This window comes from Poecile atricapillus, chromosome 10 (genome assembly GCF_030490865.1).
Source record: "Poecile atricapillus isolate bPoeAtr1 chromosome 10, bPoeAtr1.hap1, whole genome shotgun sequence".
NCBI classification, from domain to species: Eukaryota; Metazoa; Chordata; class Aves; order Passeriformes; family Paridae; genus Poecile; species Poecile atricapillus.
Window position 1 is genome coordinate 16,681,246 of NC_081258.1, and position 13,565 is coordinate 16,694,810.

Genomic DNA, 13,565 nt, shown 5'->3' on the forward strand with positions numbered 1-13,565 from the left:
GAAAGCAATTTGCACACCTAGAAATGAAGGCAGCCCCTTGGCTTCTGAGAACATGTGAAGTTTCCATACAGAGGGAAATAGCAGCTTTTACATCACAGCCTCAAAGACCACCACAATGCCCTTGTTAAACCTCACAGAGGGATTTGCTAATGCACTTTACCTGCTCACAGGCTTTCTAAATCTTCAGATCTGTCTCTGATTGGAGAACATTTAACACCCTGATAAAAACTCCTATTAAAAACCCCATCCTTCCACTCACCATCTTGGCCAGCCCACTTTCTAGAACAAATTTGTGTCCAGGCACTGGCTGATGACTAATGGTTTGCCATATGTTCTTACTTACAGCACAGGGGATTAATTCCTCAGTGACATGATGGGAAGGCTAGAGTCTCCAGCAGGAAATAATGTGGTACTGACAGAAAAAATAAAGGAAAATGGGAAAAATCTGAATATATTTCTGCTTGACTGTACAGATTACAAGAAGGGACAGTGCAAAAAAGATTGCTGCTGGAATTCTGTTTCTTTTGAAGTCTGCCCATTGGCTCAGCAATGTCTGTACAATGTATACCAGGAGGAAAGCAATGTTTAATAGGGTTGGTTTCCTCCCAGTATTAGATATAACAGAAATACAGCAAGGTTGACCATAGACTAAGGTTTGGCTGGGTTCTGCTTTCAGTTCCCCTGACACATGCTTGGAAGAAAATCCCCTGGTGTCATTCTAGCTGTCTGGAGTAAGCCTGGATTTGCAGGGAAACCATCAAGAATGAAGAGCAAATAAAAGTACAAGAAGGGGCTCCCACATTTCATGAATCTCAGGTGCCTGTAGAAGCTCTCCTACTTTAGGAAAAAGCCCAGCTTCTAAAGGAGGGATCTTCTGATCTGCCTTGAATATGCAAAGTGGGGTTCAGTACTGAAACATTCCAGCAGAGCATCTTGTGTTTTTCTAGATTAGATTCGTGGAAGGACTCAGAATTAGCAGGATGCATTTCTGAGCCATACCCACTCCTTATTAAATTCCTCCAATGACAATTTTACTGGTGTTTTATATTAGCGTTAACAAAAGACCTGAATAAGATGTAAGAAATGTTATATTTTATATAAAAGTCCAGGTAATGTGCCACTGGGGACCTCAGGATCAAATGAGCTTTTATATTTTTATGTAGAATGTAATCACTTTTTTCATTATTGTGGTTGCTGCATTACTGTTATTAAAGAGTTTATTACCCTGTGGGGGATAGTGCTCATTGGAATTACGTGCTTGCAGCCCAGCAGAGACAGTGTGGCTTCAACTCTAAATTCATGATGCAGCCACAGGACGACAAAATGTCAGTACAGTGGGACTGGTGTGACACACTGGGTACCCAGCAGAATCCTGCTTGTACCAGGCAGTCAGAGACACATGCAGCTGGAACTGGAAAATCATTGTTATATCATCATCTGATTTGCAGGCCTTTAGTACATGCTGGGTTTCTAGCAGTCTTCCAGGGAAACTGGCCAAAATAGAGCATGTAGGGAGAGGGCAAATTGGCCAAAAAAAGGCAAGATATTACAAGAAATGGAAAATTACCTAACGGGCCACTTATCCCTATTCAAACTTTGGAAAACCTTAGAACTTTTCCCAAGACTACAACATAGCTATCATTTATTACCAAGGTGACCTTTATCCCTCTCCTGACAGCACTGTGCTTTCATCAGAAGTATTTTTGGAGAGTAGTTGATTTATTGGAAGACCCACTGAAATCCCACTTTAGAAGGATTCCCACTGATTTCTATCAGCAAGCACTGCAGTGAACGTGACAGACAAAAGGGACATACTGGGGTGTACTGGCTCCTCACACACCAAATACCTCTTCTTCTGCCTCAGCTCCAGCCTGCACTCATGAGACTGCCAGAGAGGAGGGTGGTTCTTTCCACCAGGTTTGAGTTTCTGCACCTCCCACAGTCCCAGGCTAATCATACAGTTAAATGTATACCTCCAAGAGAGCAAACACTATTACTGAAGTCTCCTCCCTGGGACTCCTGTGATGTTTAAGCACAGGTGGTGTGTTTAAACACACCAAATTCCTCAGTGCTTCCCTTGCTTTCAAGGGGGGCAGATATATACATGTGATGTATTAACACTGGAATGCAAAACATCTAAAGACAAGTCTATTAAGTGTGTCCATCTCATTACCTGTTGCTTCACTGAGACAAGGAAGGAATCTCTTTGAGGAAGTTGGACAGGAATGTTTTATCCAACCATCTTAAGGAATGCAAGTGATCCATACTGCCCAAAAAGGTTATAGAAGATGACAGAATAAATAGGTCTCTCTCCTTCATCACTTAACGAGAAAAATCACCTTGCTTTATTTTCTATGACAAACTGTTAAATAAATACCTGTCCTGAGCACAGGAGGAAATGATTCCTCAGTTACACATGCAGTGGCTCCTCTGTTTCCATCTTGAATCAGTGATCCTGAGAATATAAAATCCACACATATCATTACAACACAGGAAAACTGCATGTCCTGGGATATATATACTCATGAGGGCATTATCTGGGGTATTGCCATTTATCAAATCCGCCTTTCAAAGAGTTGATCTTGGACTGTGTGTCTAATTAGCACACGTGAACAAATGAACTCAGCCTTTATGCAGCCCCACGAGCAGGAGCTGCTCCCTGTCCTTGTGCACCCATTCACACATCACACATCCTGTAGCTCATAAACCCTGCCACACACTAATGAGATCCAAATAACGCACAATCTACAAAGCAGTAACATCTGTAGCGAGACTATTTAGCTTAAGTCACAAGGATTAACAATCCCCATGGCTCTAGGAATACCCTAATCACGCACGGGAATCACAGAATTGTGGTCCTCTTGCACTGCCTGGCTGACCAAGTGACTTTAATTTTCTTTTGGGATAGATACTGGATCTTACAAACCACTGGTCTGTTGCCTTATAAAATTAAAGAATTCTGCAGCCCCTCTATTATCTCTGTCCCTCACCATGTCCTTTTTTGTATCTAAGAGGCAAGAAAATAATGCTTTAATGTGAAAATTATAGCATTAAAAAGAAAAAGCAAAAAGCTATCTCAAGACCAAGGAGAAAAGCTCCTGGACAAAGCTTCAGTCTTCATTTTAATCACTGTTCCACAACGTTGTTTAACAAAATCCTGTGAGTAGGAGAAAACCTAACAAATCCAAGCATATCTGCAAATGTGAAGTTAGAAATAGATTATAAAATGTCTTCAACTAGCTTCTAATAAAACAAACAAACAAACAAAAAGCCCAAAATTCTAGATGAACAGGTTGTAGTTTTTCCTTTTTTTCCTGGATATTTTAAAAGATTATTAGAAATCTGATTATGAAACAGCACTTTTTAAACCCCCTACTATCGTACTGCATTTCCAATACATGAATAAATGTGCTCTGAAATTTAATAGATAGATTATTTTATTACCATTTTTTTTAAGGAACAAGAAGAAATGATAATATTCCTTTCACTGACTTGTACAGCATTCCATAGATCACCCAAGAGAGTGCCTCAGAAGAACAGCATTTCAATAATCCCTACTTTGAGTAATAGTTTGAAAATAAAAGATTACTGTGCTGAAGGCAGCCAGTGGACATATTTCATACTATCACGGTAGCTTTCTGTCTTATCACTTTATTCCATGATATCATCTCCCTTGGAAAAATAAGAACCTATGATATTTCTGTCTCCTGGAGTTGAGAGGAGCATAATGATTCTATCTGGTTTAATACATGATAGCGCTCTTACATCAGTTTGCCATGAAAATGCAGAATATCCAAGTGAAGGATTTCAAGGAAATCAGCCCACATACAATGTTTGTCCTGTGTGTGTTTGAATTTCTCCTTTTATACAGACTTTCCACCACTGCCAGAGAGCACTGGCCTAACTCTTTCTACAGAAAGAAAAATCGTAAATCTGCATGAACTTCATGATGATTAGTTTCTCTTGGAGCCAGGCCAAGGAATAAGCCTTTCTCCAATACAGACTTCACATGCTGGCTCTGTCAAGAATTCGTTTATTAATCCTTTCGATCAAGCCTGGATTAAGTCATCCAGGGGCCCTAATGACATCAAGTAACTCTGTGCCTTGAGGTGCAGCCCCCAGGTGAAAAATCTCTGGGGCTGCAAGTCGAGGTTACCCTGAACATGTTTATGTTATTAGTCCATGTTTATTTTTACTGAAGCCCAGGACACCTGTGTCAGGTTATCTCTGCACAGGCATCGCTTCTGCTCTTGTGGGCTGGGCTGGGTTTGAGGCCAGGACACGCCACACAGCCGTGCCACAGGCTGCAGGAATGTTTGAAAGGTACAACACGTTGGAAAGGACAATGTAACCAAGGAGGAGAAGATCAGGTCTAATCAATCCAGTAGTGGACCAAAGAGTTTCTTTACTCCTACCCTTTAATTCTAAAAGCACAGCCATGAAGAGAGCTTAGCAGTTACTCAGTGTGTAAAAATCTACAGACTTATTTCCCCATGCATAGCATTATTTTTGCATCAAAGGCAATCATACTTTGATTCAACTTCTACTTCCTATAAGTTGTATTAAAACTCTGCCACTCCATTTCCTAAACATTCAGCTGAAAATTGGTTTCTTTGCCTTTTAGCCTCTACGAGTTTCACTGTTTAAATTCTTTGTCTTTTACTTTAAAATTCAGATTTAAAGGTTGATATTCTACTTCAAAAGAAAAATTGAGTTAAAAAACTAATTTCCACCTTCTTTTATCTATTTGGCCATTTCATTTCAAGAGAATTAGCAAGATTTTCCTGTTGCAAAAGTCCCACCTGGTCCAACTTGCCTGCAAGGTTAGTGTCTCCTCTCAAATGCAGCTGAGTTCAAAACCATCCCTCTCCCCCTTCCCACCACATCCCCCTCTCCAATCCAGGCGAGATTTGTTGCAAACATTTCACAGAGCTCTAACGCTGTGTGAACTCTTGCAGAATTATTGTTGTTCCAGGAGTGTCCTGGGGGATTTTCAGAGCTGCTGTGAGACAGTGATATCCCTTGTGGAGGACTAATAGACTGTCAGTGTTTCCACTGGGAACAATGAGGGTCAGACATGCCAGCTAACCTGTGTTAACACGGAACTTCCTCGCTCTGCTCAGGAACAGCTCTGAAAATAACACCGTGCCTAGACACCCCTGCTTGCCATCTCATCGAGATCACATCGGATCAGCCCTGATAATTCAGCCTTTTTGCTTCAGCCCAGTCCTGGGGAATCCTCTCGACAGCCCCACAGGGTCTGCTCCTCCGGTCACTGTCAGAAAGCCTCAAAGGACGGGAAGGGAGATGCAGGGCAGGAGGAAAGGTTGCCTGCTCAAAGTGTCCCAGCAGCTCAGCCCTGAGCTCTCATCCTGCAGCACACCCCTACCACTGCCTGTCTGAGCTCTTGCTTTTATAACCTTAGCAACTAACCTGCATTCATTCATTTTAACTCCTTGTTTGCAAAGTCCTCTCAAAACTGTTTGGGTTTTTTTGGTTTTTTTCTTTCCACTAAGGCACCCCCTCATTCTGGCTTTTGGGTTTGCTTTTTACTTTTCATTTGGAATTCTTCCAGAAGAAACAGACTGTGCATGTTCAGAACACTGCAAAGAATGGTGGATGAGTTTTGTACCCTCTGCATTTTGAAACTGGGATTCTGCTGAACAGCAGCAGATTGAGGGGACACTCACCCAGGAGTCACTGACAGACATCTTCAACTAATACTCTGTGAAAGACAAAGGTTTGTTGACACATATACGTGTAGGTGATAGCCAATGTTTTATTTTAACACATCTGCAAGTGTCTGTTGATCTTTCACTTCCCAATACAAAAACTGCAGGAGCAAGTGAAAAACTGGTGGGAGGAAAGGGGAGATTGAGAAGTTTTAACAGGAAAAACTGCAATTCATAAATATTATGACTACAAGGGAAAATGAACCACAGCTTGATCACACAACAAGAATAGCAATTAGGAACAATTGTTGAATTTAGTTTAGGTATGCAGCATACGTAGGTAAATACACTGAATGCTAATGGTTTTATAATAGTCTTATTAATTCACACACATAGTTAATGTTTAAGATAAACTCCCCATCTTTAGAGTAATTTATGCATTCCACTTTTATAGAATTCCAATTGAATGAATATGAACATAATCATTTTGCACAAATGTTCTCTAAGGAGTGTGCAGAGAGTCTGAGGCAATGCTGAGGCTCCCCACAGCTTTATTCATAATGGATCAGTCTATTCATTCCTTATTAATTTAATGGAGTACAACTGAGCAGTCTAGCAGCTTGAGCTTATGAGTGTTTCACAAATGGGGCTTTTTGCCTGTAATCGCTTAATCCTACTGGCTAGGCCTCATAAATTGAATAAAGGAGCGAACTAGGTTTTAATTAAGTCTAAGGAATGAGCTTGTCTGAAAGATACTTCAGCTTCTTAAGATCACAGTGGTGAAGTGTGTTTGTCCAGGAGCCTAGCAGGGGCAAGCATCCTGGGCTACTCAGGTTAGAGACCAGTTGCTTTGATGTAAGGTATTTGTTAATACCTTTGTTTCCCTTTAATTAAAAATCCGTTCTCCACCGTCAGTACCATCCAAGAGCACAAGTGAGAGAACTGCAGCAAACCTGACTGGTTCTGGAAAAGAAAGAGGTTTGGGATTCACTCCTTCTATGTCCATAAAGCAGCTCACACGAAAAAAAAAAAGCACAAATTGACACCAACAAACAGGGAAGAAACCACTAGGCCCCATTAGTTTTGATACGCTCTCCCTCGTGGCTCAGTGCCCCTGGGTAAATACAGCTCAGGCAGATTCCATGAGGGAAAATGCAAAACGAGGAGCCAGGCTCTCATCCCTTTCAGGGGTCCTGTACTTCTGCTCAGAGGTAGCAAACTGACAGCTGCCCATGTGTGTCACCCCATGCCATGATCTGTCTCCTTGGATATCCAACTACCAGCTCAGGGGGACTGATTTGGTACTGACTTCTTACTACATCTTGGCAGGACACGTGAATTAAAAAGTCTCCTTAGAAGCCAAGTCCTGTAAATCTCTTCTGAGGAAAACAGAAAGATTACACCTCTTGCAAAATGTATTTGCAGCCACTTCCTTTTAAAATTCAGTGGCTGGAGAAACAATTCTGTTGTGGGTGTGCAAACCTGTCTCTCGCCCAGGCTAGAAAAGAGGGGCATTCACATTCCTCCCTCCCCATATTGGTCTCCAGAGAACAAAAATTATCATCTTCTCTACTGTTTTTTCCCAAATTACCTGCTGAGGATATATCCTGGACAGCAAAGAACTGAAGATCTGTGGTGGTGTAAAAGTCTTTCTCAAGACTGCATTCCATGTTTCCCTTTTGTGCCCTGGTGGGCTGTCTGGGGTATCTGCTGTGGATAAAGCAGAGATGCAGGGCTCTGAACTTCGGTGCCCTCCTCCCTCTTGGGACCAGGGCTGGAATCTAAACTCTACTGTGCACTACCATAAAAAAAAGTTGGCTTGGTAAAGCATCTTCCAGGGTGCAAGATTTTCTTTTTGTATATGTGAGGCACCACATTCTGGAAAATCCTAAATCAGGGGAGTTTTTTTCTGATTGTTTGGTTTGCAGTATATTGAACAGAAAGATGCACTGTTTCTACTATGATTTTACAGTTTACATTATGATTTTACAGGTGCCCAGAAGTCCTTGGTTACCTGGCTATGGTTTTCATACACCAGTGCAGCAGTACAGTGAAGTCCCAACAAAAATCAGACATTTTTTGCTGTCTATACACACAAATAACCAGGGGCAGGTCCTAACCCCAGACAACCTAAACCATCCCACCTAAGGGCAGTATTTTAAACAGATTTGGCATTCCTTTGTAAATTTACTTCCATCTTTGAAAATAAGAAATGGGAAAATGTGAGATTGGTGAAAGGAAGGCTAATCTGCCTGGCTTCCTTCTTGTAGGTTTTACTGAGTTATCCTGCTGCCCTTTAGTCATGTTTTGGTATTAGCTTAGCTGCAGGCTTAAGTTATGCCACAGGCAGGAAGGATATGAATTTTAATTAGACACCCATCTCTCACGGAATTCTCCAAGGCTCCTTTGAAAATCCAGACCCCAGAGCTGTCATGTATGTGTGCGTGCTTGTTTCTGGGCACGTTGTATATATTTCTGCACACACAAATCTACATAAATAAATAAAGTGACATGATCAGATTTTCAAAGGCATCCAATCCTGAGAAGCACCCCTGTTGTTCTCAACAAGAGTTGGTGCATGCTGAGCTCGTGTGAAAAACCAGCCCAGATCTCCAACTCCAGGGAACACTGAACTTTCTACAGGCCGAGGCCTGAGACGAACACACACAATTCCTGATCACAGTTGAGTTTTAATTGCTTTAATAGATTCTGATCTGGGGATGGGCAGAACAATGTGCTTTTCTAAATGGTTGGCTTTTCTGTTCAAACACTTCTGCTCAGCAGTGACAGTGTCAGGCATCCTGCCAGCCTGAGTCCGGAGGGCTCCGAGGAGCAGCTCTCAGGCTGTGACAGGCTGGGGCAGTGGAGGCACTCAGGAAGCCTGCTGTACATTTTCTATTATGTTGAAATGGGGTGAAAAAGAAATAAAGTTAAACAAACACCAGAAGTGCATGTTAAAATGTAAATGCAAGCTGTATTTATTTAAAGGGCTGTTATGATTGCTTAATTACAGATCTTTTAAAAAAAAGGCCCTGGCATTTGTGGGGTTTTTTTTGTCTAAATAGCTTGGGTTTTGTGCACAGCTAGAAAGGCAGGCAAGGATTATGTTGGGGATGACAGAGCTATTGTAATCAGCATTTTCAAAGCTGGTACCTATTCAGGATCTAATACTATTTTCAATTTTGATTATATTATATTGTCCAAACTACTGAAAGAACCCATTTTTAGTTTTTCATACAAGTAACAAGCAAGAGGACTCTAGGACAGGAGTATAAAAGAGTGAAGGTTCCTAGAAGTGCTTCTGAGAGCATTTCTCATGGCAGTCAGCCTCACTGGAGACAGTCTCCCCGTGGTCACAAAGGGCAGACTTACTTTGAAAAGAAAACAGAAACACAAGAGTTGCAAAACCACAAAATCTGACAGAGATTGAAACGATATCCCACCCCCCTTAAAAAAAAAAAAAAATAAATAAACGAAATCAATTCAGAAACTGGCAAAGAAGCATTCATGGATTATGGATGAAAGAAGCACACCCAAGAAGTTAAACTGGAGCCTGACAGACCTGAGTGGCTCACTAACATGCCAAAAAGGACATTGGAACTCTGCCTTTTGACTAACAAATCCTTCAATCCCAAGAAAATTCTCTGTGGCTGATGCCACCAACTCCTGGCCTACAACCAGCACCTTTCCTCTGCTTCTCTCATCTTGGGTCACCACCACCATAGCTCAGCAGCTGCAGAAGACCAGAGTACAGAGAAACTGGAACATTCCAGAGTGTGGGCAACTTAGTTTTGAAGAGGTCACTTGTATGCAGATCAAAAGGATCCTTCTCTATCCTTATTTTCCATGTGAGCACTTTATGGAGAAATATTTTGAAAGTATTTTTTTTAATTGGAAGGTGTCTCACACCTTCCAATTGGAACAAAATTGTCTTTAAGGTTCCTTCCAACCCAATCAATTCCATGATTCTATGATTCCATGAAATAAGCAGAAATCTGCAGGTAGTGTTGACTGTCTCCTGAATAAAAACATGGAGCTCTGTAAAACTAAAGCTGCTTAATCAAAGTACCGGTGATCTATTTTTTAAAATGGATAATTCTCTCACATTTTAAACCAATGGCACTTAAAGGGGATAACATATAATATAGTACAGTGTTTTCCAAACTACTGCAATTTTTCAAGTGTCACTAACATAAATCTATTGACTGATTTATACTAATTACTTTAAAAAGATGCTGCAGGGCAAATCACACACCCTCAGTCAATTTACAACAGGGACCATTCTTTAAGTGACAAGGTGTGCACCTACTTTTGAACAGCTGTCAGACTGAAAAGAAAATAAATACTGAACTTAGAGAAAATATATAGAAATCGTGGTTAATCAAACACAGAATTCTCATCATACTGTTAATTGTTAATGTTAATGCATATTTCCTTTTTCATTATCCTATAAAGGAGAAAGTCACCACAGGTATAAATATTAAATCTGCATAAGAATTAGTCTTGAAGTGCTAATTTGTATATTTCCTTGAAAAATACTTTTACAGTTTCTATGAACTTGTAGCACAGATGACGAGACAGGAACCAGGGCAGGCAACCTCACAGGAGCAGCACAAAGGGAAGAACAAAGTCCTCCCCTCCCATTTTTTGATTCATGGGGAATGTTCTGGAACATACACAGGCAAATCTGATCCCTAAAAAATCTCTGCTGCTCACTGACACGATGTGCAGTGAGCTGGGATCACTGATTTGGAAAAGAGAAGGAACAATTAACAGCCCACAGTGACAGGGTCAGCTTAGAGCCCAGATGTTTTTTAATTAATTTGAATAAAATCTACTTTTCCAGGGGGGGAAAAAAAAATCCCAAAAACAGGTAACCATTCATAGCTCTGTCACATGCCTGTTGGAATCATCAGGACAACAAGGCCCAGTGGATTCTGGAAGAGGCTGGAGCCCAACTGAGCCACCAGGCAGTGGCTGGGCCAGCCTGAGTGCAGCTCCCACCCTGGTCACCAAGCTCCTGCCTGTCTGCAATTACACATTAGCAAATGCCATAACCAGGTGGGACACAAGGGCTGGCAGTCTTTTTCACATTCCCACAATATGATAGCATATAAATACAATCAAAGCACAATTTGCATTAGCACCAGTGGTGAAAAATAGGATGCCAGCACTGTCTAGCACAACAGCTGTTCGGCATCTGAATGAAATACTGTATCCAGTATTCACCCATCTCATAACATCCTTTTTGTAAGCCTCAGAGGTCACCTAAACACATTTATTGACTTCATTATTTTTATATAGGGAGAAAAAATTGATGGTGCTACAGAGCTGAGCAAATAACTCACAATAAAATCTTTATTCAATATATTTCATCTTTTTTTACTGTTGTTGCAACACAGTGAAATTCTTACATTTAACCATTATCTAAAAACACTATCTGAGAATTTCTGCAGTAAATTTTTTTACGCTACAAGATGTTCTTGGAAAGTTCAGAGTGAATGTTTACCATTACAACTGTGTTTATTATTTAGATAAACCATGCAGCACTCTTTCTGTTCTCTGACTGACTTACACAATTCATAGTGCAATATGACTTATGAATTTTACTGGTATGTGTACATGACAAATCCATGAACAGTTGGTTTGAGTGGCTCAGATTCTAGGACTTGTCAATAATTAATTTCATGGGGAGTAAAATTAAAAGTGATTTGAAAGGATCACATCCCAAGTGTCCTATCCAGAGGAAACAGAGATCAGAAAATGTGATAGCAATGCACAAATCAGAGGTTGATTAGCTGTACATATTCTAAAATAAAACTCCCTGTGGTATTTTATATGAGAGCCTGGATATATTTGGTGGCCTTTTTTTATTTAAAAAAAAAAATATTTCATTTCACTGAGCAAACCATTTCACTCATATCCTGAGTGGGAGACAACCAAATCTCCTCAGACGCTATCAGTTACCCGCGGCCCCTTGGCAAAAACATGGTGACACCTTAGCTGATGAATGTATGAAAGGAGAGAATATAAATAATGTTGCTGAAACTGATACTTTTTGCATGAAAAGTGCAGCCTGTGACACACTCAGGTAAGGAACATTATTAGGATTGTTCAGCACACAGTATCAATTCCTGCTGGTAGAGATGAGTGCCAATTCCACAATATGCAGCTCTGAAAAGCTGATTTGCTTCAGGAAGCTCCACTTTGGATCTCATTTTGAAGCAGACTAAGGAACTGAGACAATCTCGAGTACAGTTATGTACCTCTCCATAATGCTCATAGGGGGATGACACTCCTCAGACTGAATGAGGTCTGAAATTTGCCTGAGAATGCTTTGCCCATTCTTATTGAAACAAATGAACCAACAAGTGAAGCACATAGCTGATTATGACTACAAAAATAACTCAAAGCAAGACCCCCACTGGCTCACACAAAGGAATGGTTCATTGGCTGTGCAGGGTATAAGGAGGAACAGCACAGATGCAAATTGCACTGGGGACAGGAGGATGCTGAGCTGTGTGTGTATGGACAAGTTTCATCCTTTAACTGTGCACAGGGGATTGTTCAGATGTCTGCTCAAAAGAATTTCAGTCACAAGCTCTGCACAAAAATGCCTCTTCTGTGATGGGGAGACAGGACACAACAATTTCCTAGGTCCTAAATGAAAAGCCAAGACTTACCCAAATGTCCTCTGGATTTTCATGCATTTCTGACCACATTAAATTTGCATAATGAGTCCAGGAGATCTAAGTGAAGCATTACTTGGTTTCTTTAATTGCCAGAAACACACCACAGGAACCAGACTACAACAGGATATTATGGTGTGAGAATGCTACAAGGAGGTACCACATTCTCCTGATGGGCACCTCTGTACATAACCATGAGCAACTCTATGAACTACAGTTAAGTTCCAAACCTTCTCCTTATTGATATAAAAATAGAGGTCTAGCTCTGTTTCCATCTCACAGAGACAACCTCCCCAGCACAGCATTTTATGGTTTTGGTAAAAGAAGACAGAGTTCAAAAACTGCTGACAGGGATAACAACAGCTTCATGCAGCCTGCACACACCGTGTCAGGAAGGGGAGAGAGGAGCTCTGACACCCATGTTCCACAATGTTTCTATCACTGATACAGAAGTACTGTGACACTGTCAATCTTGCTTTCTTTACAATCCTATACACCTCTTACTACTACAAGTGATTTTCCAGATGATTGCTTGGCAGAGGTTCAAAAGAGGTGCCCACACACCCACGTTTCAGAATATCCTGAAAGAGCGGATACTCCTTCCACAAAAGAACAAAATGGATTTGTCCCTCTAATGAACTCCCCTTGATCTGACACATGGGACATAAACTGTAGGGTATCAGTTTAATTTCTAGCAGCCACATGTGTCTCTCAGTTTGCCCAGCCAGTGGAACTTTTCCCTTTGTGGGCAACCTCAAAAGAAGGAAACAAATCAGGGAAGTGACTGAAGTGAAGCACATGGAATATTTTCCTTTCTATCTGAAGAGTCTTTCAGGCAGACTTCAGGGTGACAAACAATAAAAACAAGGTTAAAATCCCTACTTCCATGAAATCAATGGGATTTTTGTCACTGACTTCAGAGGAACAACAATTTCTTTGTGAAATACTTTGAAAAAGGCTGCATCCTGTCTTGTTCAGTGCCATTACCCAATGTATCAGCCCTGGCTGCTGCTGATTTGCACCAGGCAGGAATCTGATCCCTGTATTGCAGAGATTCACCCTCTCTCAGCCCTCATTGTTACTCACCAGCCTGAGCCTGTGCTGCAGATAAATAGTGGGCTTTAATCCCCAGGACTCTCAATCCAGTGCCTTTCACCACTGCCAGATTCACATTTTGTTTTGTTCCTTTAATACGAGCTTACAG

The 13,565-nt window shown here is 41.1% G+C and overlaps 1 long non-coding RNA gene across 1 annotated transcript in view; it reads right to left on the minus strand.

Annotated features, from left to right (window-relative positions):
• The window catches only part of LOC131582732 (uncharacterized), a 181,370-nt gene that overhangs the window by 144,584 nt on the left and 23,221 nt on the right, over positions 1 to 13,565 (minus strand). Inside the window, exon 2 of the long non-coding RNA XR_009278386.1 lies at positions 2,378 to 2,455. This is a non-coding gene — a long non-coding RNA (uncharacterized LOC131582732). The remainder of the gene's footprint in view (positions 1 to 2,377; positions 2,456 to 13,565) is intronic.